The sequence below is a fragment of the Bos javanicus genome, chromosome 6 (genome assembly GCF_032452875.1).
Source record: "Bos javanicus breed banteng chromosome 6, ARS-OSU_banteng_1.0, whole genome shotgun sequence".
NCBI classification, from domain to species: domain Eukaryota; kingdom Metazoa; phylum Chordata; class Mammalia; order Artiodactyla; family Bovidae; genus Bos; species Bos javanicus.
The window spans coordinates 14,935,683-14,959,070 of record NC_083873.1 but is presented as its reverse complement, the minus strand read 5'-3'; positions in this window follow the sequence as shown (position 1 = coordinate 14,959,070).

Genomic DNA, 23,388 nt, shown 5'->3' with positions numbered 1-23,388 from the left:
CACAAAAATTTATATATACATGCATATATTCTTAATTTTTATTTGTAAAGTCTATCTTATGGTTTCACAGATCTGAAAACAATACAGTGCTAATGTAGTCCATTAAAAACACAGATTAATCATGTCTTATTTTTAAATGGTTTAAATCTTAAGCTTATCTAAAATAGAAGTTTTGAGTCTACAGAAACTTGTTGAAAACAATTGAGTAATTAAATGTTGTGTAAAATTTTATCATTTTTCATAATCCATTTCATTTACTTTTTTTCCGTTTTCTTTAGTTTAAAATCTATTCATAGATGGATCTCCTGAAATGTTTACTTTTGAAAAAAAATTTTTCTTAGAAGAGTAGGACACACACTTACTCTATTGCCCTTTTAATTTCCTTTTACTTTTTCAGAGCTTATCTTCTGTCCTTAGGTAACATAGTAATTAAATTGGGATAAAACCAAATAGTTCTCATGTAAGGAAAAAGTAGAGTGCTTCTTTCACATGACTGATAAATTGCTCTATTTATGGCTTTTCTGAATATGTAAAATTATTTGAACTAAAACTGTTAACATTTTTGTAGATGTTAGCATTTTGATAGCATTTTGTAGATGTTGCCATTATAAAATACAACTGTGATAGAAACACTTGGAATTCATATATATTATTGCACTCAACTGTATAGGAAAAAATGAGTAGCATTCAAAATAAATTTCAGCACTGTGTTTTTATATCCCAATATTATCATGTACTTTATTTTTGTAACAGGAAATAGTTAAGTATATTTATGTGTTTCCTTCAATCATTATTCAATTCCACATAATTCACCTTAAATTTCCATCATAAATAGTTTCCATAAAGCTTATATTTTCATGTCATAGTTGAATTTTTATAATAAGCTAAGGAAGATATAAAATTTCAAAATTATTGTATCTTAAAAACCTCAGTGTTAGAGTATCATTTAGAAATCACGACAGTTAAAGCAGCTGTAATTTAAAAAAAAACATTAAATGCAATCTTAAACTGTTACTTATGTTCATTCTAAAAAAAAAAATTATACCCCAAATAAGTTTATAAAAAGAATCATACTGATATTGATGGCTAGTTAAAATTTGAACATTTTAGATGAGATCAGGTGTGTTCAGGGTGGTATGGCTGTAAACTGAACATTTTAGCATAATACCCCCCTTTTAACTTAAGGACATGATTAGCATTGTGGTGAATTCCTGGTTTTAAAATTGAGCAGAAATAAGTCATGGAAAAAGATGAGGAAGAGCTTGATTCAAAACTTCATTAACATATGGAAGGATCCAGGTTATTCTGAAATAGGGATTTCTGCCAAGCCTCTTAGTTCACTTCACTTTCCAACACTTAAATGGTAATTTCTTAAGAACTGGATTTTTATGATCTTATTGTACTGGACCTAAGTGGGCAAGGTGTGTGTGCATGCTCAGTCGTGTCCAATTCTTTGCGACTCCTTGAACTGTAGCCCACCAGGCTCCTCTGTCATGGGATTTGTCAGACAAGAATACTAGAGTGGATTGCCATTTCCTTCTTCAGGGGATCTGCCCAACCCAGAGACTGAACCCACCTCTCCTAGGGTCTCCTGCATTACAGGCAGAGTCCTTAACACTGAGCCATCAGGGAAGTGGGCAAGTTAAGGAGGATCATTTATTTCAATAGAATGACCCACTTTTGGTGTGAGGAAAGACATTGTCTTAAGGGAAATCTGTGCCTCAATCTTAATGTTTCCTCCTTACATAAAATTACCCAAGTATAAGCTTCTTAATAGCAGAAACTTGGTCTCTTTTGTTTACTGCAGTATCTGCAGAGCCTTAAAACAGAGACTGAACAGAGGAGGTGCCCAGTAAATATTTGCTGAATGAATGAAAGAATGCAGAGTTGATTGCACCAAACTGTAGGTGGGGAAGAGTTTGACTTCATTTGGGAATTCCTGGAACTGGTGGCCTCTAGCATAAAGAAGTCTGGGGGTCTGCCTCTGGCTTTTGATCCAGAGGAGCTATTCTCCCAGATGTCCCCTTTATTTGCCTGAGATTCTTATCTGCTGCTGGAAGATGATGATAGATAAACACTCATTTTTATAATTCTTTGCAGTTTATAACACACAAAATATATTTGTACCAGGATCTAATTCTTGAAAGTGAGACCTCTGTTTTCTTTTGCCTATCTTAGTTTTGTAAATTACCACAATTCATAATTTCTTAAAATTAGGGATAAACTCTAGAATTCCTGATAGAGAAAAATGACATGCATCAAGCCCAGAAATAATTCAAACAAGGTGATTTCATCATCTTGAAGGCAGTTGTAGGTGTGGGACACTCATGTTAATTTTAAATAAGATGACATTAATGTATACCTATGGCTGATTCATGTTGATGTTTGACAGAAAACATCAAAATTCTGTAAAGCAATTATCCTTCAATTAAAAAATAAATTAATTTAAAAAATCACTACATAAGAACCTAAATACCTATTTAGAAAAAAAATAGATATTAAACACCAATGAAGAGATCCTCTGTATTCCAGAATTTTACTGTCTATTGCTGGTGATGAACACAGAAAAGATTAAAACATTGATGAAGTAGGTGCTGTTGTTGTGGTTTAGTCACGAAGTCATGTCCGACTCTTGCGACCCATGAACTGTGGGCCTCCAGGCTTCTCTTTCTATGAGATTTTCCAGGCAAGAATACTGGAGACATTTGCCATTTCCTTCTCCAGGAATCTTCCAGACCCAGGGATCAAACCTGGATCTCCTGCACTGCAGACAGATTCTTTACTGACTGAGCTACCAGGGAAGCCAAAGAAGGTGCTGAGGAGGGGATAATTAACTATGCTTAGAAATCTCAAAGAGAAGTAGGCATTCAGTGTGGTGAATGGACAAACCATTGACAGAGAAGTAGAAATTTGCCAAATTGGACTGTAGTGTTTGGGAAAGTGTAGAATGAAAAGAAGCCTAACAGGCGGGAGTAGCAGCGTTTGCCAGAGCAAGGAAATTGAAATTATAGAGTTCATTTGGGAAACAGTAAGTTTGCTGACATGGCTGGAATAAAGGTTGCTTCAAAGAGAGTGATAGGCAAATAAATTGAAATTGGCATTTAAAAGGGCCTTTTACGCCATGCAAAGAAGGTATTGATAAGGAACCCTGATGAATTTTGAGCAGGAAAGTGACATAATATTTGTAATTTAGCCTGAAACTGGTGGTTTTGTCAAAATAACAAGGCAGCGGGAGATGCTGGATACAAAACTTGGAGGTTTTATTTTATATTTTAAGAAGTCCAGCAAATTTTGGCTAAATTGATAATAATAAAAAATAATGCTAATAGTAAAGACAAATCTAGTACCAATTAGTGATTTAGCCTTTTTTACAAGTTGAGATATATTTGACATACAACTTCGTATAAGTGTAAATATGTAAAAATTTCTGATGTGTCTGATTTCCTTAATTCCTGCCTCAACCCTGTGACTCACAATTATTATTATCCTCATTTTACAGATGAACAAAGTTAGGCTTGGAGGAGTAAGGGAAGTTGCCTCAGATCGTACAGCTAATAGAGGCGTGAGGCCAAGTAATGTGCCTCCAGGGCCTGGAGTCTGGGCAGGTTCCTCACTCGCCTATGGCAGTCCAAGATGTCACATGCCGGGGGTACCTGTGAGTGCACACGGGCCTTAATGCTAATGCCCCCGACTCACTGTGTGTTCCCTGTCTGCAGTACAGGACCTTACACCTCTCCCCTAAACTGGGCTAGGTTATTTCTGGTCATCCCTAGAGATTGTCTCCTGTGAAACCCGGAACTATCAGCTCATATTCTTCTGGAGGCCCACCCGCAGGTCACACAGAGGCCCAGACTTTGTTTCCCAGTTTGGGCTTTCACTGGAATAGGCACCGTATTGTTACATACCAGCTCTCCGGGGAACTTGCCAAACTTCGAATGGCTATTCTGACCTGCCTGCTAAAATCACCATGTTTTACATCTTTAGCTGTCATAAGGTGAAGTTATTAGTTCATAGATTTAAAAAATAGAATTGAAATCATTCTCTCTTTGCATTCCTTCTTCTTTCATCACCTTGGAAAGAAGACAAAATAAAAAGGGGAGAAATCCCAGTTAGAATCAGAGGAGGGTTTAGGAAGAATTAGAGAACATTTTTCACTAACTTGGAAATTCAAATCTTTAAAGGGGGACTCAGTACAAGTTACCCTTTTCTTATCTCAGACCCAACAGCAGAAATAAACCCCCAAACTACCATCATACTTTAGCTCTCAGGCAAAATAGTTGCATCAGAAAAGCCTTTACAGATTCCCTAAACATAGTACTTTGGGTTTTAGCTCTCATTGTTGTGTTACAGAACTCATCTGCATAAAATGAAATAATTAACTGTTTAGGATATGGTTCAACGCTTTTCTCTTCGGATCAAATGGTAGCTTTTTAAGGGCCAGAATGTTTTTTGTTTCAGATATACCAGTAACATCAACCCAGAGTACAATATCTTACTCTGGAAGATTCGCAATAAATATTGATTGCACACAGGGAGGAATGAATGATCAACCAAACTGATGGGGTAGGATCTGACCCTCAGGAATAAAAGTGATCTGAAGAAGAGTTACTCACTGCAAGTTACGGGCTGCATCGAGCTGTAACAGGGTATTATGAAACCAAGTCCATGACCCATTAGGCATTTCTTACCGTAATTAGGCTTAAATCAGTGTTTCAGTATTTTCTAAGTTCTTTGGATCAATAGCAGCAGCAGTGAAGGTGATTTCTTTCCGTTGTAAGGAAGCCTCTATGGATGTGATTCTATGTTTAACTGTTCTAAAAGACAGTTTCAACAAGTTTTGCACCAGTTGCTTCCTGTGAGTGATTTGTAGAAAGAAAACTTGCACCTTATCCTTAGTGAGAACTTCAAATAGCTTCCTAATACCCAGACTCTTAAAGAACTCAGTCCAGACTTTACAGCTGCACGATTTGAATATCCTTTCAATAACTGCATATGGTTTAGATATTATTTCTGGCATATTTGATTATTTCTATCTCTGCCCCGAATCACCAGTAGCGTCATTTGGCAGAACCGTAGATTTTAAAAGCAGAACTCTTAAGAATCCGTAGGAACTGAGTGCCAAAGGAATTTGTGGTGAAGATCAAACCATTTTTGAATTGAATAAACACACATTCTAGAAAACTGTATTGAGGACTTACTCTGTGTCTAGGCTCTGATTGTCTAAAGATGAATTAAAAGAGGGAGGGGATATATGTTTACCTATGGCTGATTCATGTTGTATGGCAGAAACCAACACAATATTGTAAAGCAATTATCCTTCAATTAAAAATAAATAAATTAACAAAAGATGAATTATATATGATTTCTAACCTCTGGGTTATTGCAGTCTATACATTTCAACCTGAAATGTAAAAGTACCTTCTGTCTTGTTTACTGTTATCTTCTGTTATCTTTATGCTTCAGTTCTTTGGGAGCTCCATGCTGTTGTGGTACAACTTCTGATTTTTAAGAAGCCATGATGTATTTAGCACACTTGGCAGGAACCTAAAATAATATGGATACTTACAATTTCACAGTAGAACCTCAAGAACTGTTGATAATTTGTCTACGATTTCCTAAGAGGTCAAAAGGAAATCTATTGAATTGGGCAAAAAGTTCATTTGGTGAAGCAAAGATAGGACATTTTTCTTTTCACCAAAATATTGAAAAACATAGTCACTAATGAATAAATTTTTGGTCAACCCAACAGAAGGAGAACAAATGACATCTTACTAGGATATCATCATCACAATGCATTGTACAAAAAATTTTTTTTCATCTAATTTATCATGTTTCAGTCACTCACATACACATACACACATATACATTTTTATGTCACAAATCTGCAAGGATGATGCAGTGTCTCTACATTTATGAAGAGTTAGTCTTTCCACAGGGAGTGGGTAAGGTCATAGTAAGAAAGTGAAGCTAAAATCAATCCATTTGGTTGCTTGTTTATTCTTAGTCTAATGAATGTTTCCACCCTTACCCTAATTTCATCATCATCATTTTCCTTCTGAGGAAGGAGCCATGGAGATTATAACTGAACTTTGACTCTACCTAGGTCAAACTGTATTTTCTGTCCTGCCTCCCTTCTCCTCTGAAAGATACAGCAAAAATGAAGAAAGATTGCTGTTTAAAACCATTCACCAAGTTATAGGGTCTTTCAGAGTCACTGAGAAGGAAATGTGTCTGACAAGGACACTAATATTGGAAACAGTAGCTCTGGAATTATAGCTACCTCTTGTTTTGTTGTGTTGGATCAAGAGGGAGCATGATGTTGATTTTGTTTGTAAAAGAAGTCAGCTTTGCCTCTGCTGGGACTGTTCCAAGAGCAGAGATAGAATGAAAGCACTAGAAGGAAGTGACAGTGATGACTACAGCCTCAGCTGGCACAACTTCAAAACATTTCAGGGGATAGTGTTCCAAAGAGATATTGCAGTGAAGCTCCAGTAAGTGCTAGACAAATAGATTTAGTGCAGCTCTACGGGAGGTAAAGTAAGGCAGACGAATAGAAAATGAAGAAAAACAACAATGCCGACAAGAAAACCCTCTTGTAAATAACCTATTGCATGACACAGCTAAACTACAGAATTGTTGGCCAACAACATCTTCCAAATGTGAAAAACCAACCCTGGAAGGAGTCACAGAGGCCAACAGATGGCTAGTTATCCTTCACTGGACACAGACCCGATGAGCGAGCACTCCCTTCATTTTGAAGCAGCCAATTTGATTCTTGAACTATTTTTTGTTGATAAATCATTTTTCTTTCTACAGAAGGACATTTCCCTTTCTGTATCTTCTTGCAGGTCCTAATTTTATTCTTTGAAGTCACAGGTACTTAATCCTGCCTCCATGCACTAGCATTTCACATTTTAAAAACTGCCATCATGTTTCCCCTTAGTCTTCTCAAATGTCCTCTGTTTGTTTCACCTCTCTGCAAATTACATGATGTTCAGATCCTTAAACTGTTGATATCTCTTGGAAAAGGTGGCTTTCAGAAAGTAAACAGAATTTTATAGTGGATAATAGCCTCTCCTGAAGTGGAGTACTATGCTTCCATTATGCTAACCTAAGCTTTTACTACTTAAAAAGTCTACTGTTATGTTTTGGGATGAATTTGAGCTCAAACTGAAAAAATCTCCATAGTCTTTGTTCACTTAAACTATCATGAAAATAGGAGTCTAGCAGAATATGGTTGGAAATTTATGTTTTTGAACATAACTGTTCAATTATTATGAGGCCCTTCCATTTATCTCTATTAAATTTCATTTTTCTCATATCTGTTGGGGAGATTTTGAATCTCGATTGTTAAAGAAATGAAACAAAAACCCCACCACTTACTGACCTCCCTCTGCATGTTAAATGCTGTGCTTTAAGGATCAAAAAAATATCTAATGTAAGGCTGACAAGCAAACAAAGAGATGGAATAATATCTGTGACAAGTGAAAGGTTACTTGTGTATTCTGGTAATCCAGAGAAAAGAGTTTGTGAAATTTCTGAAATGAGTTAATAATGATACTTGAATTGAGTCCTAAAGTATGACTAGGAGTTTTCAGAAGGACAAGGGGATGAGGCTGTTATAAACAGATGTTCTAATACTGTAAACGTACATACGTACAAAAAGAAGTGTCAAGTAAAATAATCACTGAAAAGTGTTCATTGGATCAGCAAGTCCATTGCTAACTTTAAAAGCAGTTTCATTGGAGTGGTGGCTGCAAAAGTCAGATTTCAGTGTTAAGATCTGAACAGCAAATGAAGAAAATAGGCATCTCTTTGAAAAAGTTTGGTTATGAAGTAGCTTGTCCATGGGAGCAAAAGTGATGGTTTAAATTGGGAAGAACCTCAGGATGTTTGTACTCTGATGAAAAAGAGCCTATGAGAAGGCTGAAACATACAGGAGTCAGAAGATACACCTGATGGAGCAAAGATCAATTTGCTCTTGCCCCATAACAGATCACCCCAAAACTTTGTGGCTTTAAATGATACGTGTTTGTTATTTCTCAAAAATCTGTGGGTTGGCCGGTCAGTTGTTTTGGTTTGAGCTGGCTGAGATGATCTCTGAGGTCCGCTGGTGGCTTGCCTGGGTGGAATGGTTGAGGATGGCTTCTTAGGTCTAGCAGTTGGCTCAGTATCAGATATGGCAATGACTGGGCCATGTGTATTTCTGGCCTAGGGTTTTACTACTTTAAAGCAGGCTAGCCTGGGATTATTCACATAGTGATGGTCCCAGGTTTCCCAAGAGCAGCAAGAAATGGCAAACTTCAATGCACAAGCTCTTCCCAAAGCTCAGTTTACATCATGTTTGCTACTGTTCCATTGGCTACAGCATGTCACATGGCCAAGACCAGCATCATGGTGAAAAGTGTGGGTGCTGAGAAGTATGAACCACTGGAGGTCACTGCTGTAGCTTTTCACTGCAGCAGACATGAGATGTAGGCCGTATGAGAAGGTAGTGTTGGACAGAAGGAAGAGCAAGAGCATAATTGTGGCTTCCCTAATGGCTCGGCAGTAAAGAATCCACCTGTAGTGCAGGGGACGTGAGTTCGATTCCTGGGTCAGGAAGATCCCTGGAGAAAGAAATGGCAACCCACTCTGGTATTCTTGCCTGGGTAATCTCATGGACAGAGGAGCCTGGCGGACTACATTCCACGTGGTCACAAGAGTTGGACATGATTTAGCTACTAAATCACCACGGTGTAAGAATGATTCTTGAGGCAGTTAACTGTGTGTAGGAGGGCATCAAATATGAGAGTTTATTGCTCATGGCTTATTTGTCCTCTGAACTGAGGGGCCGTGTCATCTCCAGGATACAACAGGAGTAGAGGTATGAAAGGGGGTTTGAGGAGCATCAAGAAGTTCTAAAATCCTAGAGAAAGGAGAGAGAGCTGATTGGAGACATGTAAAAAACAATTACCGTTAAATATTGATGGTCCTTTTTAAGATGTAAAATGATAGAATTGTAGTGGTATTCATTCAAAAGTTGGTTTGCTTTTTTTATCCCAGCTGGGCTCATTAACTTGATTATAGAAATGGAGACGATACAACAATGAGGGGATCTGAGGTTGGAATTTTATGAGCTAGGTGAGAGTTGTTGAGATGAGGAACTGTGGAGTCTTGGTATAATAGAGAATAAAAACAGGAGGGGGACATCATAAACTAAAGTTAAGAGAGTTTTGGTGTCAGTAAGTTCAACGTGCCAGTGTTGTGGAACAAAGGGAAGTTCATGGTCAGAGGAGGCTATTGGAGTTTGTGTTCTGGTTGGCCGCAGAGTGGCTTTATTGAAGGGAGGTACAGGAAGGTCACTGATGAGGAATGTGAGGGAACTGGAAGGGTTATCCTGTTTCTAACATCCTTGTGGATATTGGAGTTTCTCAGGAACCAGAGGGAGACTAAGAACCACCAGTTACAAAATGTACCTCCCTTTTCTGGGGATTGTGATTCAGACTGTCCTCCCCTTAGTGGAGAAGATTGAGGCAAAACAGGCACTGGCTAAGTCTTTTGTCCCCTTGTTTTCTGTAAATATTAAGCACCTTTCATAAACAGTTGGCATTTCGCTTCCTCTTGGGGGGTTTCCTTTTAAGAGTTTTAAACATCCTATTGATGACTGGAATTCCCTCTAAGCCTTGATGAATTCAGTTTTAAGACCTTGTTACACTCATCCAACAGATGTAAGCTCCTCCTTTTTTCCCCTTTATCTTTGCTTTAGTGCTTTTCCTTCCAGCTCTTACAAATGTCCTTTTGAAATCTGAGCTCATCTGAGCACTCTCTTGTAACTTGATTGATTTCCCTAAATGTCTTTTCATTTTCTTCTATACTTGGGCCATTGGTGGGGCCACAGTCTCTTCTAGCATGTTTGTTCTTGGGCTCTTACCTACTTTTTATCTGAACTTGAAAAGGTGACAGTGGTGGGGGAGCAGGGACCAGAGAAGAAAAAAAAAGAAGAAAATCTACTTGGAAATTCAGGGATAGATATCTGTCTATGTCAACACTTTAAAATACTTTTTATCAGTTAAAAAAAAAACCCATGTAATCAGTTTTTCCTAAAGTTTATAAAACATCATGAATTTTGAAATCAAACATATCTAAACTCTAATCCTAGCTTTACTATTGCTGTCTGAGAATCTATGAATAAGACATCTTTTGGCTCTGAATTCCCACTTATCAAATGGATGAAGGGATAAAACTTAATTCTGCTCTCATTGATAACCACCTGAAATCATACATAAAGTCTGGCACAAAATAGACAGTAAATGTTAATTCCTAATCCTGTTCCCAGTTTAGATCATTTATTTCTTATTAGTCAGATTTTAGTCCAGACATTCTGCTTTTCCTTTATTTACAACTATTCTGAGTTGAACTTGCCAACAAGACAGTGTGAAAAAAAAATGAAAATCTGTAAAATAATAAAAAAAATGTAAAAAAGAAACATTAATATTTTATCTTTAATTGGTGCTTGGAAGTATTATTGTAAGCATTACTACTACACTTAAAAGGATGTTTATTGGCTACATGAAACAGCAGGAAATGTAGGAATAATAGGAAATGCCTAGAAAGATCAACCAGCTAAAATATTTCCAAGAGATTGCCACTTGGGAATTTTCTGTACTTATTGCAGTTTAGACAATGTCTACTGTTAATTTCAAGCATATTATTAGGTAGGGTGATATTATCAGAAATTAGGTTATATTCCTTTAATGAAGGCAATGTTCTAAGAGATACATTATAATCTAATTTCTGATATTTTTGGTGGAAAAAGAGGCAAAGGAAAGGGTGAAATATTTGACCATGTAAGTAGAAGTTATGAATAATGTTGCCATTATCTGTATTTCTTTTTTAAAATGGCTTTATTTATTTATCTGTGGCTGTGCTGGGTCTTTGTTGCTGTGTGGCCTTTCTCTAGTTGTGGCGAGTGGGGCTACTCTGTCTGTGGTGTGCTGGCTGCTCATTGCGGCTTCCCTTGCTGCAGAGCACAGGCTCTAAGGAGCACGGGCTCCAGCAGGGGTGGTCCTAGGCTCTGCAGACTGACAGCTATGGTGCATGGGCTTAGTGGCTCCTCTGCATGTGGGATTTTCCTGAATCAGGGATCGAACCCACATCTCCTGCATTAGCAGGCAGATTCTTTACCACCAAGCCACTAGGGAAGCCTGTCCATTTCCAGCTCATGTGTCATCACTGTAGTCTCTTCTCATACAGACACAAAAGCCTCTTTCCTATATTATGTGTAAGCCTGATCTACAAGGAAGGACTTTTAAGTATGAAGAAGGTGTTTTCCACTTTTTCATTCTTGCGGCAAAATTTCCTTTATGAATGCCTATAAAATTATTTCAGATAGCTGTCATTTTAATGCTATCCTTGACTTATGATAATAGGTTGTATTTAGATCAGGGATGTATCTAATAATTAAAATATGGATAAATTGTTTATTCTAAGATGGACAAAATTTTCAATTTATTGAATGTTGTTAGCCTTTCTTTTCTCCTCTCCATGTCTAAATGTCTAAAGTATTATTTATGCATTAAATGGAAGGTAGATGAAAACACTCTAATAGTCAAATAATTGCTTCTGCTAATTTTCATTTGAAAACAAGTACTATTAAGGAACTTCAGACAATAAAATTGTGTCTTCACATAAGGATCTCTAGACTATCCTGATTTTGGCAAAAACAAAGAGTGGAACTTGGCTATGGATTTGAAGCCAAAGTACCTGAGTTGAAAACCTGGTTGGGTTACCTTGGTTAAGTGACATCTTGATTTGTACCTTTCTCTTGTGTGAAAGAAGACAAAATAAGTAGCTTTTAGGATAGCTGTGTAAGGTTCATCACATGGGTTTTGGGGTTAGGATAGGAATCCAGAGTTCACTTTTCTCAGAAGGTTTCATATTGAACTTTTTTGATAGCTCCAAAATAACTATGTTCATTTAGTCACAAGGTTATATTGACAGAATTGGGAGGACATGTATTGCTTTGGATAAAGTTAGTCTATAGTAAAGAGACTCAGTGATAATTGTGGTTAAAAGGTGAGAGACATGTTTGTGTTTTTCTTACTGGCAAAGCAGTCTCAGGCATGCTGCTTGACTTACATCTCATTCAGGGATCTGTGTTCCTTCCATCATGTTTCCCCGTCATTCCTTAGTGTGTTATTGCTTTCTATGGCTGAGGCTGAGTCACAATGAGTTCCAACTGTGGGAAGGAAAGAGAGTGCAGGAAGGCCAGACGGTCTTTTACTAGAAGTGGCAGGCATCATTTCCTCTCCCATTCCTTTGGAGAGAACTTAGTTATGTGGGCACTTTTATTGGGAGGGAGGATGGGAAATATATAAGTGGAAAGCTCTCTAGTCCATTTGGGCAATTATAACAAAATCCCACAGAATGGGTAATTATAAACAGAAGAAATTCATTTCTCACAATTCTAGAAAATAAGTCTTGCATCATGGCACCCAGATTGGGTGTGTGGTGAGAGCTCCCCAGTTCATAGATGGCACATTTTTTGCAGTGTTTCTCATGGCAGAAAGGGAGAGGGATCTCTCTGGAGGTCTCTTTTATAAAGTCACTAATCCCATTGAAAAGCCAAAGAATTGATGCTTTTGCACTGTGGTGTTGGAGAAGACTCTTGAGAGTCTCTTGGACTGCAAGGAGATCCAACCAGTCCCTCCTAAAGGAAATCAGTCCTGAATATTCATTGGAAGCAATGATGCTGAAGCTTAAACTCCAATTCTTTGGCCACCTGATGTGTAGAACTGACTCATTGGAAAAGACCCTGATGCTGAGAAAGATTGACAGCAGAAGACGGGGACGACAGAGAGTGAGATGGTTGGATAGCATCACCGACTCAATGGACATGAGTTTGAGTAAATTCTGGGAGTTGGTGATGGATACAGAGGCCTGGCGTGATGCAGTCCATGGGGTAGCAAAGAGCTGGACACGACTGAGCAACTGAACTGAATCCCATTCGTGAGGGCTCCACCCTGATGACTTAATCACTTCCTAAAGGCCCTACCACAGACATTCAAACCATAGCAAAATTCTTGTTGAGCTACAATTTCATCATGGAAGAACAGATTTTAGGGAACAACCAGCAGTCTGTACCACAGAATACATTATTAATCCTACAATTTCAAACATGTGCCCTATTTCCAAGCCATACCATCTATAGCACAGCATAAATGTATTTTTAAAAATTAATGAATTATTTTATAAATAGCACACTTATATGTACTTGCACAATTATATTTGACATTGTTTTGTGCATGTAAAAGTGGAAATTTGTGCTATTGAATGTTTAGAATATATTCTGATTTTTATACCCTTAGTTTGTGACTTACTTTGATAAGCTGGGCAATTTAAATGTGGACACAGCTCCAAGGATGGACTGGGAGTTTGTGGTTGGTAGAAGCAAACTATTACATTTAGAATGGATAAACAACAAGGTCCTAATGTATAGCACAGAGAACTATATTCAATATACTGTAATAAACCATAATGGAAAAGAATATAGAAAAAGAATGTATGTGATAAGTGAAAGTGTCATTAGTCACTCAGTCGTGCTTGACTCTTTGCAACCCCATGGACTGTAGCCCTCCAGGCTCTTCTATCCGTGGAATTCTCCAGATAAGAATACTGGAGTGGGCTGCCACTTCCTTCTCCAGGGGGGATCTCCCTCACCCAGGGATTGAACCTGTGTCTCCTAAATTGGCAGGCAGATTCTTTATCACTAAGCCAAACTATACTTCAATTAAAAAAAAAATCAGATCTATCAACTTCCAAGAGATCTTCTTACTAGGAAGATTGAGCAATGACTAAAAGTTCTCTCTTGTCTATGAAGTACTGCACAACTGTAGGGTCTTCTGGTTATTTAGCATGTGTTCCCATTGTGTGATAGGTTCCAGTTTTACCAAATATTTCAAGCACTTTACTCAGGGGTATGCCAGGTGGGTCTCTGAGTGATCAGAAGGAGGCAGGACTGACATGAGAGGGGGAATATTTTCACAAAAGAGCACTGAGGCTACTTCATCATTTCCCTCCAAATACCCATCCCTGTGTGTTAGACCCTGATGTTTCAAAATAGAATGACAGAAGATAATATTTTATTGAAAATTGTTGCATCCATTCTAGGACTTTCAAATCTGAGTGTTTTGTGAAATAGAACTGTCAATTTGGAAATGATGAAATAACTGCAAACATCGTAGCATAAACAGGAAGGATGAAGAAGAATAGGAGCCCGCAGCAGAGGACATTGGTAAAAGGCTCAGGCAGGGAATATGGCCCTGAATCTTGGTTCCACTCCTCCTTCCTAAGTGGCATTGGTAAATGAATCTACCTCTCATCTGAAAAATGAAGGTGATAACAATGTTTTGCTCACTGGCTTAAAGATTAAAGGAAAGCATGTGTACAAAATATCTCACAGTGCTTCACACATTAAATCTCCTGTAAATGTAAATCACTGTTTGGCTCTCTGAAAGAAAGGGCAGTGGCCACTCCAATGCTCACACCTCTGATTACACAGCAGAGAAGTAGAAGCTGTAAACAGGTACCTGCTTAAACACGTCGGCATGCATCGGGATGCACTTATAGATCCTCTACTCAGCTGATTGGGTGGTGAGCATTTGCGTGGCCCATATTAACTTCAATATTGTAATGACTTTGAACCTAATTGACAGAGTTCTCCATGTGTACCATGACTCTTTCTGATATTCTAAGACTCAGTTTTGTTGACAGCTTCTTATTCTAGAATTTAGATATGGATCTTGGCTAAGGTGATATTTCAATTGAATATTAAAAATAATCAGAAGCAATGATGATAATTGAATAGTATTCTGTAACAAATCTATTATTAATTTAGAAGGGTCTTATGGACTAGGTAGACTTTGAAATGAGCCTTGAAAAACTTGAAGGGTTGGGATAGGCAGGTTCTAGACAGAAGAGGATATAGCATGTAAGCCTGGTGAGTGAAGACCTAGAACTGGATAACTCAAAGAATGGTGGATTAGCATCAGGTTTACAGAAGAGAGAGAAGTAGGGGATGCTGTTGGATATTTGAAGTGGGGACAGGCAATAAAGTATATGAAAGGCACAGAATGAATTCTTCTGGAGAGAGATCATGATAATGAAATTTAGAAATTTAGACTGATGCATGAGAACAGAAAGAGAAATACATTTGAGAAGACTAGTTACATGAAGTAAATAGTCTTTAGACCTCTTTACAATTTATATACCTTGTGAGATGCATATGAGGAGGAGAAAGGGATTAGTCTAAATTCGAAAGAAAAATATGCCTTATTTCTCCTGTTGTTATTAGTTTTCTTATTTGGAAACTGATTTGCTCTAAATAGAACAGGCTTAAACATATCTCAGCCAACTAGAGTTTTCATGGAATTATATACATTACTAACTATGGCAGGCAGGATGAAGAATTTACGCAGCCACGAATTCTTAAGACTTTCTAGTAGTTCTTTTTTCCAGTGTGAAGTTGAGGCATATATGTTTAAGTAAATTAATGTTTGTATTTACAGCGACTCACTTGGTGGTAACAATAATTCCATTTTTGAGTCTGGGTTGTCCTTCATAACGTTTACACTAAAAGGTAGATAGTGGTGCATCACTGTGCTTTTATGCTAACAACTCCTGAGAAGCAGGGGAGATTTCCTCTTCTTGCTTTTCACTGTGACACCCTCTGAGCTACACCTGGCACTCTGTAATACGCATGTGTTGTAGATTACAACCGATGAAAGGTCCTGTGCTGTCAGTCCAGCCCATGATTTGCTGTGTCAACCTGCTGGCAAATTATAGCTGTGACTCCTGACAAATGAGTCAGTTGAGATGGAAACATCAATTTGAGATCATGTGTACTTTCTATTGTAAGAATACAATTTAGGGAGGTGACATGATTGTCACACATGTGCATTTAAGTTTTAAATTTAAGAGTCACTGTAGTGGAGGTTCAGGGAGAGAGGGACAGGAGAGACATTTTAAATCAAAATATAAGAATTGCTGCTTGGCTTAAAACAAAAACAAACCTAAGCTAAAAATGAAATTAAATGAAATGACTCTAAAAAAAGAGAGCCATTGCAAACAAATCAGGGAAAAAGAGAGAAGTAGTAACTAGAAAAATAATTTAAAAGGATATATATTGATTTTTGGGGGGGGTTAGTAATCATTTATAGAATGAGCTCTATGCTATATGCTGGTGATCAAAAATAAAAGATAAGCCCTGACTTTGAAAATTTCTTAGATTTGTAGAGGAGAAAGTTTAGCCTATAGTAATAATAAAATATTATGAAACTATCTGAAACTGTCTTATGAATATAAAGAAAATTTCATATGAGTAAACAAGAAAATTGTTTTTGTTGTGTAGGCTAGTAAATCCAATATCAAATAGTTTAGAGTTTTGTTTTCTTTTTATTGTTCGATCTTAAATTGAAAGATATAGGACAACATCACAATTTTAGTTAATAAATTAATAACATCAAAGGAAAATGATGGTGTGAATGGCATATACCATTTAAAATTTTAAAATAATATTTAATAAAAGATAAATTAATTTCTATGATTATTTGGTATCACAGATATCCCTATTAGAGCAGAAAACCTGAAATTATTCTGATCTTGAAAGTTAAGGATGAGAATCGTGTTTTGTTTGTTGTTGAATCCTAGTACTTACTTTGGAGTCTGGCATACAGTATTTATGTCCCTACCCAATTATGTGTCAAACGCTTTTGCTTTCCCACTTTCTTCCTGGCTAAAGATATCCTGACTTTGTTCAGATATCAGGGCACAGAAGGTGTGCCCGGTCATGTGAGGTAGATCACAGTTGGTCTAAACTATTGCAATAATCCCATTCCCTTTTGGAATGGCTGGCCTAATGGCCGTCATGGAGTCCCTTTCTGGATGATGAGGTAGAAGAGGAAGTGTGTTGAAGTCTTCTGGGGAAAAAATTCTACCCTGATTAGATGTGACATGATAGAAACGTCTCTTCTTTCCTTCTTGAGCTCGTTGCATGAGTTCACGTAGCAGAAGCTGTAGAAGCCATGTTGCCACCAAAAGGCAAGTCCAACAGACTTTCTGCTAAAGTGACCCAAAGCGCTCACACTATGGAATTTCATCTTATTAGGAAAAGTAACCCCTATTCTTTTGGCCACTTTTTAAAAAACTTGTGAATGAAAGTGTTTTCATTTAATCTAAATTCTATACATCTTGGGAGTGAGGTATGAATTTTATAAGTCATTATGGAAATATATTCCTTCTTTGGTAGTGGAAGCATGGCATCAACATTCTGGATTATGTGGTAAATAAAATTATTAAACTGTCTTATTAGTAAACTGGGAAGAATAGTATTCTGCACTGAAGTTTTGTGAACATAAGATGAAAATATCGTTCAAGTGAAACGGGCCTAAATCTTACAGATGGTGATCCTTGAGTGCCATATTTGTTCCTTTTTTCCCCTGAAATAAAGTGGATGATTGAACATTCATCACTACCGGGTTACTGACTTTCTTTGCATATGGCTCTGGAATGGGTGCTGGTGATATAAAGGGATAGAGAACTTGGTGCTCCCTAGATGTCATGGTTCTATAGTGCTTGACATAGATCCACTTATTCAATCCTCATAATAATGCTATCAACAATAATGGTACTAGTATATCACACAGAAGAGGAAACTGAGGCATGGAGAGGTTAACTAACCTACCCAAGGTCAAACAGTGGAAAAGATAAAAGTCAGACTTTCACCCAGGCAGCCAGGCTCCAGAATTTTTGCTTTCATCTAATATGTCATTCTGGCTTTCACAAGATCTTGACCCTCAGAGTCTATTTCAGCTTCCTTCACCCACCCCGCATCCACCCACCTCGGTGTTATCTGTTGTCCATTAATACCGCTCTCACTGAAAGCCACCAGCAATTTCACGTTCATCAAACTCAGGCGATTTTTTGTAAAGTCAACTTTCCCCTTTTTGTGACATCCTTTAAACTCTTTTTGTTCTACTTTCTCCCACAGGAGGTTTTCCTCCATCTTTCCCTATTTCATTCAATGTTGGACAGCTTTTCCCTTTTACTTGACTGTAAAAAGTTACCTTCAAGGGACACACGAACTCGATGGAGAGTTGGCGAGTGAGGGAGGTGCTTTCTGTGTCTGGGTAACAGAGCCCCAACCCGACCTCCCCCTCTGCTGGCCGGGCCAGGTCCCGCCAGCAGCCTCTGCCCCACGCTCAGGCTTCCTGGCAACCTCGGTTTCTTTCTGTCCTCTCTTCTCATTCTCCACAGGAGCACATTCATCCTCCTCAGATCGTCTCCCCGTATCCCACACCGGCTCTACTTTCCCTCTCCTCCAGTGAGGCGATCTCTTCATTTGTGGTGGGCAGCTGGGAGCTTTGATCTTCTGTGCTGCTCTCTGGGTCCACCCTCTGCGTTTCAGGCTCAGCTGTCTTTCTGGATAAGGCCAACTCTGAACCTGTGCTCTGTGTATTGCCTTTACTTTATCCTCTTCATCCCCAATATACAGATATTGAAACACCATGTTCGTGTGTTTTACCTAATATCTTTCAAATATCTTTACTTTTCTCCATCCTTACTGTCATCACTGGGATCATCTGTCACCTAAATACTAATAGTTTCCTAATAGGGTTTCCCAGGTGGTGCTACTGCTAAAGACCCAGGTTTGATCCCCGGGTTGGGGAAGATCCCCTGGAGAAGGAAATGGCAACCCACTCCAGTATTGTTGCCTGGAGAATCCCATGGACAGAGGAGCCTGGTGGGCTATAGTCCATGGGGTTGCAAAGAGTTGGACACGACTGAGCCACTTAGCAGCAGCAGCAGCTTCCTAATTGTCTTACTTCCATGAGTTTTCCTCCCTCTGATCCATTTTCCATGCTGTATACAGGGCTACTTTTTCCAAGAAAGTGTCATTCTCTGCTTAAAACTCTCTAATACTTTCCATAGCCTTTAGAAAAGGTCCAACATCTTTGGTAAATAGCCCTTCAGTAGCTTTCCTGCCAACAGCCATCACTCCACTCTCCATCCAAACACACATATAAACACACACACACACACACACACACACACTTTTTCTCTCTCATTCTGCTCAAACTACACACAACTACTTAGAGGTTCAGGATAAATGTGAGGCCATTTTTCTAGACTACAAGCCCATGCAAATACTGTTCTGATTGCTTAGATGTTGCTTTCTCTGGCAAGAAACGTAGGGATAGCTATTCTTTTCTGGAGACCCTTATTGTAGTGCTTTTCACATTGTTTTGCAAGTTTTAATTTCTCTTTTGCCTTTAACCTTCCTTGAGAATTTTCTGTTTTAAGCTTCTGTTTAAATTGCTTCTGTCCTTACCGTGTAGCACAGTAATGACCACACAATAGAAAGGCCCCCAAATTTGCTCATTGGAGGTGTGTTTTTCTTTTGATATACAGTCAAAAAATGTGTAAGTATGTCAAAGACAAACAATACAACATAGTAAGCTAGGTGCCTGAGTTGCCACAGGAGTACAGAGGAAGGTGAAATAGCAATAGTGGGAAATCTGGAACCCCATTTGATGTTCTGAGTCTACACCAACACCTAACCTGGAAAATAGCAGATGATCCCCAAACTTTGGATGTGTTATTCCTGAAGGGAGTATCCTGAGCTGGACTTGAGGAAACTGGTATATTCTTATAACCAGAGAATAGACAGAATTAAACCAACCTGTGGAATAGAGTCAGCAAAGTGTAAAAGGAAGGCACTGCACATGGTGTCATTGGTTCCAGCTGAGACATGTATCTTATTATATACATTGAGATCTCTAATACTGGATCAAGGAATTTGGACATTATTTTACAAATCAGTAATTGCCAAAATTTCTCAGTCCATGGCACACATAGAAAATGAATATATTTAAAAAGCATCTTGGGGCAAAAGAAGAGAAGGCTTGAAATGGACAGAGTGGGTTGTGGCTATGAAAGTGGTGAGAGGTGGAGGTGATGCATTCTCTGGCTGTTTGAGGCTCAGCTGTCTCAGGCCAGGCCGGATGCCTCAGAGCTCCGGAAATGGATACATGAGCACACCTATAATCCATTCATAGCCCACATCAGTTGAAAAGCTGTGCCCCAACCATAATGGGAAATTATCAAAGTTTACAAAGTGGTATTTGAGGGAGATTAATTTGACAGTCATGTGTATGTGGGGAGTGTGTTTGAGTTAGAAAGATGAAATAAGTGATTATCCATGTCCAGGTGTGAAGTAATGAATACCTGTGATGATAATAGCAAAGTCACAATAAAAAAGGGGAGTCAAGAGACACAAAACTTGTTGTGAAACAGGGAAAGAAAGATGATATCCCAGTATGGAACCTGGATGACTGGGAAAACATGATGGTCCTACTCACAGGGAAAGAAAGGGAAAATCCAGAGAAAGAACTGGTTTCTGAAGAAAGATAACAAGCTAGGCAGTACATATTAAGATCAAGGTGATGGACAGGCAGCCAAGTGGAAATGTAAGTGAGAGATATGAGAATGAATTTTAGTGGGGGTTTTTGGATTGGACAATAGTGGTTTAAGACTTACCTATAAGACGCTGAGAGTTAAAAATCATCAGAATAAATGAAATTTCTCAATAAGGGTATGTGAGAGAAGAAGATAGATCTAAGACTTAGGACAGTGATTTTCAATGACCAGTATCAGCATCACCTGGGAACTTACTAGACATATTAGTGATCAGACCCACTCCAGACCTGTTGAATCAAAAGCTTTGGGACTGGGGCCCAGCGATCTGTGTTTTCATGAGCCTTCCAGGATATTTGGGTGCACAGTGGTTGTCTCAAAGTCGTGTTCATCTTCTAGAGGCAGGTCAGGGAACAGTATCAAAAAGGGGACCAAGGAAGATTGGCTAGTGAGTAGAAGGTAAATTCCAAGTAGGATGATGAAAGCAAAGAAAGTTAGTTTCAAGAGAACCATGAAGAATGTCCAACAGACCAAAGAGTTGAAAGATGATTTGTTGATGAAATGATGGGAAGAAGCAGATTCATTAGATTTTTATAGAGATTAAAAAAGTAAATGCTTACCCCTAGACATATATCTGGAGAAAATCTTAATTTGAAAAGATACATGCACCCCAGTGTTAATTTCAGCACTATTTATAATAGGATACAGGATCAACCTCAATGTCCATCACCAGAGGAATGGATAAAGAAGGTATGGCATGTATATACAATGGAATATTGCACGCATGTGTGCTCAGTCATGTCCAGTTCTTTGCAACCCCATGGACTGTAGCCCTCCAGGCTCCTCTGCCCATGGAATTTTGCAGGCAAGTATACTGGAGTGGGTTACCATGTTCTTTTCCATGGGATCTTCCCGACCCAGGGATTGAACCCACATCTCTTGTGTCTCCTGCATTGGCAGGAGGATTCTTTAACCACTGCACCATGTGAGAAGCCCACAATGGAATATTACTCAGTCATAGAAAGGATTAAATAATGCCATTTGCAACAGCATGGATGGACCTAGAGATTATCAGATTAAGTCAGACAGAGACAGACAAATACTGTATGATATACCTTATATGTGAAATCTAAAAAAAAAGATACAAATTAATTTATTTACAAAACAGACACAGACTTAGAAAACAAACTTGGAATTACCAAAGGGAAAAGGTAAGGGGAAGGGGTAAATTAGGAGGTTAGAATGAACATATATGCTGCTGCTGCTGCTGCTAAGTCATTTCAGTCGTGTCCGACTCTGTGCAACCCCACAGACGGCAGTCCACCAGGCTCTCCAGTCCCTGGGATTCTCCAGGCAAGAACACTGGAGTGGGTTGCCATTTCCTTCTCCGATGCATGAAAGTGAAAAGTGAAAGTGAAGTCACTCAGTCGTGTCCTACTCTTCGAGACCTCATGGACTGCAGCCCACCAGGCTCCTCTGTCCATGGGATTTTCCAGGCAAGAATACTGGAGTGGGGTGCCATTGCCTTCTCCGATTAACATGTATACACTGCTGTATATAAAATAGATAAACAAGGACCTGCTGTGTAGCACAGAGAACTCTACTCAATGCTCTGTAATAACCTATATGGGAAACAAAACTGAAAAGAGACGGATATGTGTATGGTGGTGGTGGTATTGGTGTCTAACCAACTCACTTTGCTGTACATCTGAGACTAACAGCACTGTACATCAACTATACTCCAATATAAAATAAATTTTTTTAAAAAGTGAAAAACCAGCTATATTGTTATAAACCATTATTTGTACTAATAAGGATATGAAATAAAATACTAGCACATGGGGAAAACATATTTAAAGAATGCTTTCCCCTGGTGACATAGGAGACTGAGCTGATGTGCTAGTAGGAGGAAAGAGATGGAGGGAAGATGAGGTGCTGGGGAAGAATTGGGCATCAGTGTGGGCCTGTTCCTGCTTTATTCACTTTCTGTAATCTATATTTATAAATATCTGTATCTATATATTCTTATTTGAAGCATTGCTAATGATGCTCATGTCCATGATTTTGAGTGAGTGCCATGCAGAGACTGAATTTTCCAGGGCAAGCATCACATGGGATTCAGAGTGGCCAAAGAAAACATCTTACCATGATTGGTTGAATGTAATATCTGTAGTCACATTTTCTGAGAGAACTGCTCTCCTGGGCACTGCCTGCCTAGAAAATATAATAGTGCCCTTCAGACTTGATACTTACCTATCTGAGGTTACATGAACTCTAGAAAACATCTATCGTTTTATTTTTTCTTAAGGATAAGGTGGTTTAGGAAAGACTTAAACAAACTCATTTCAACAGTAGTTCTGTTCTAGAAAACTTTCGCTTCATCCTCCTATAAATCCATATAAGCATCCTAAGACGGGGGAAACAGTGGAAACAGTGTCAGACTTTATTTTTGGGGCTCCAAAATCACTGCAGATGATGACTGCAGCCATGAAATCAAGCTTACTCCTTGGAAGGAAAGTTATGACCAACCTAGATAGCATATTCAAAAGCAGAGACATTACTTTGCCAACAAAGGTCCATCTAGTCAAGGCTATGGTTTTTCCAGTGGTCATGTATGGATGTGAGAGTTGGACTGTGAAGAAAGCTGAGTGCCGAAGAACTGATGCTTTAGAACTGTGGTGTTGGAGAAGACTCTTGAGAGTCCCTTGGACTGCAAGAAGATCCAACCAGTCCATTGTAAAGGAGACCAGTCCTGGGTATTCTTTGGAAGGAATGATGCTAAAGCTGAAACTCCAATACTTTGGCCACCTGATGCGAAGAGCTGACTCATTGGAAAAGACTCTGATGCTGGGAGGGATTGGGGGCAGGAGGAGAAGGGGACGACAGAGGATGAGATGGCTGGATGGTATCACTGACTCGATGGATGTGAGTCTG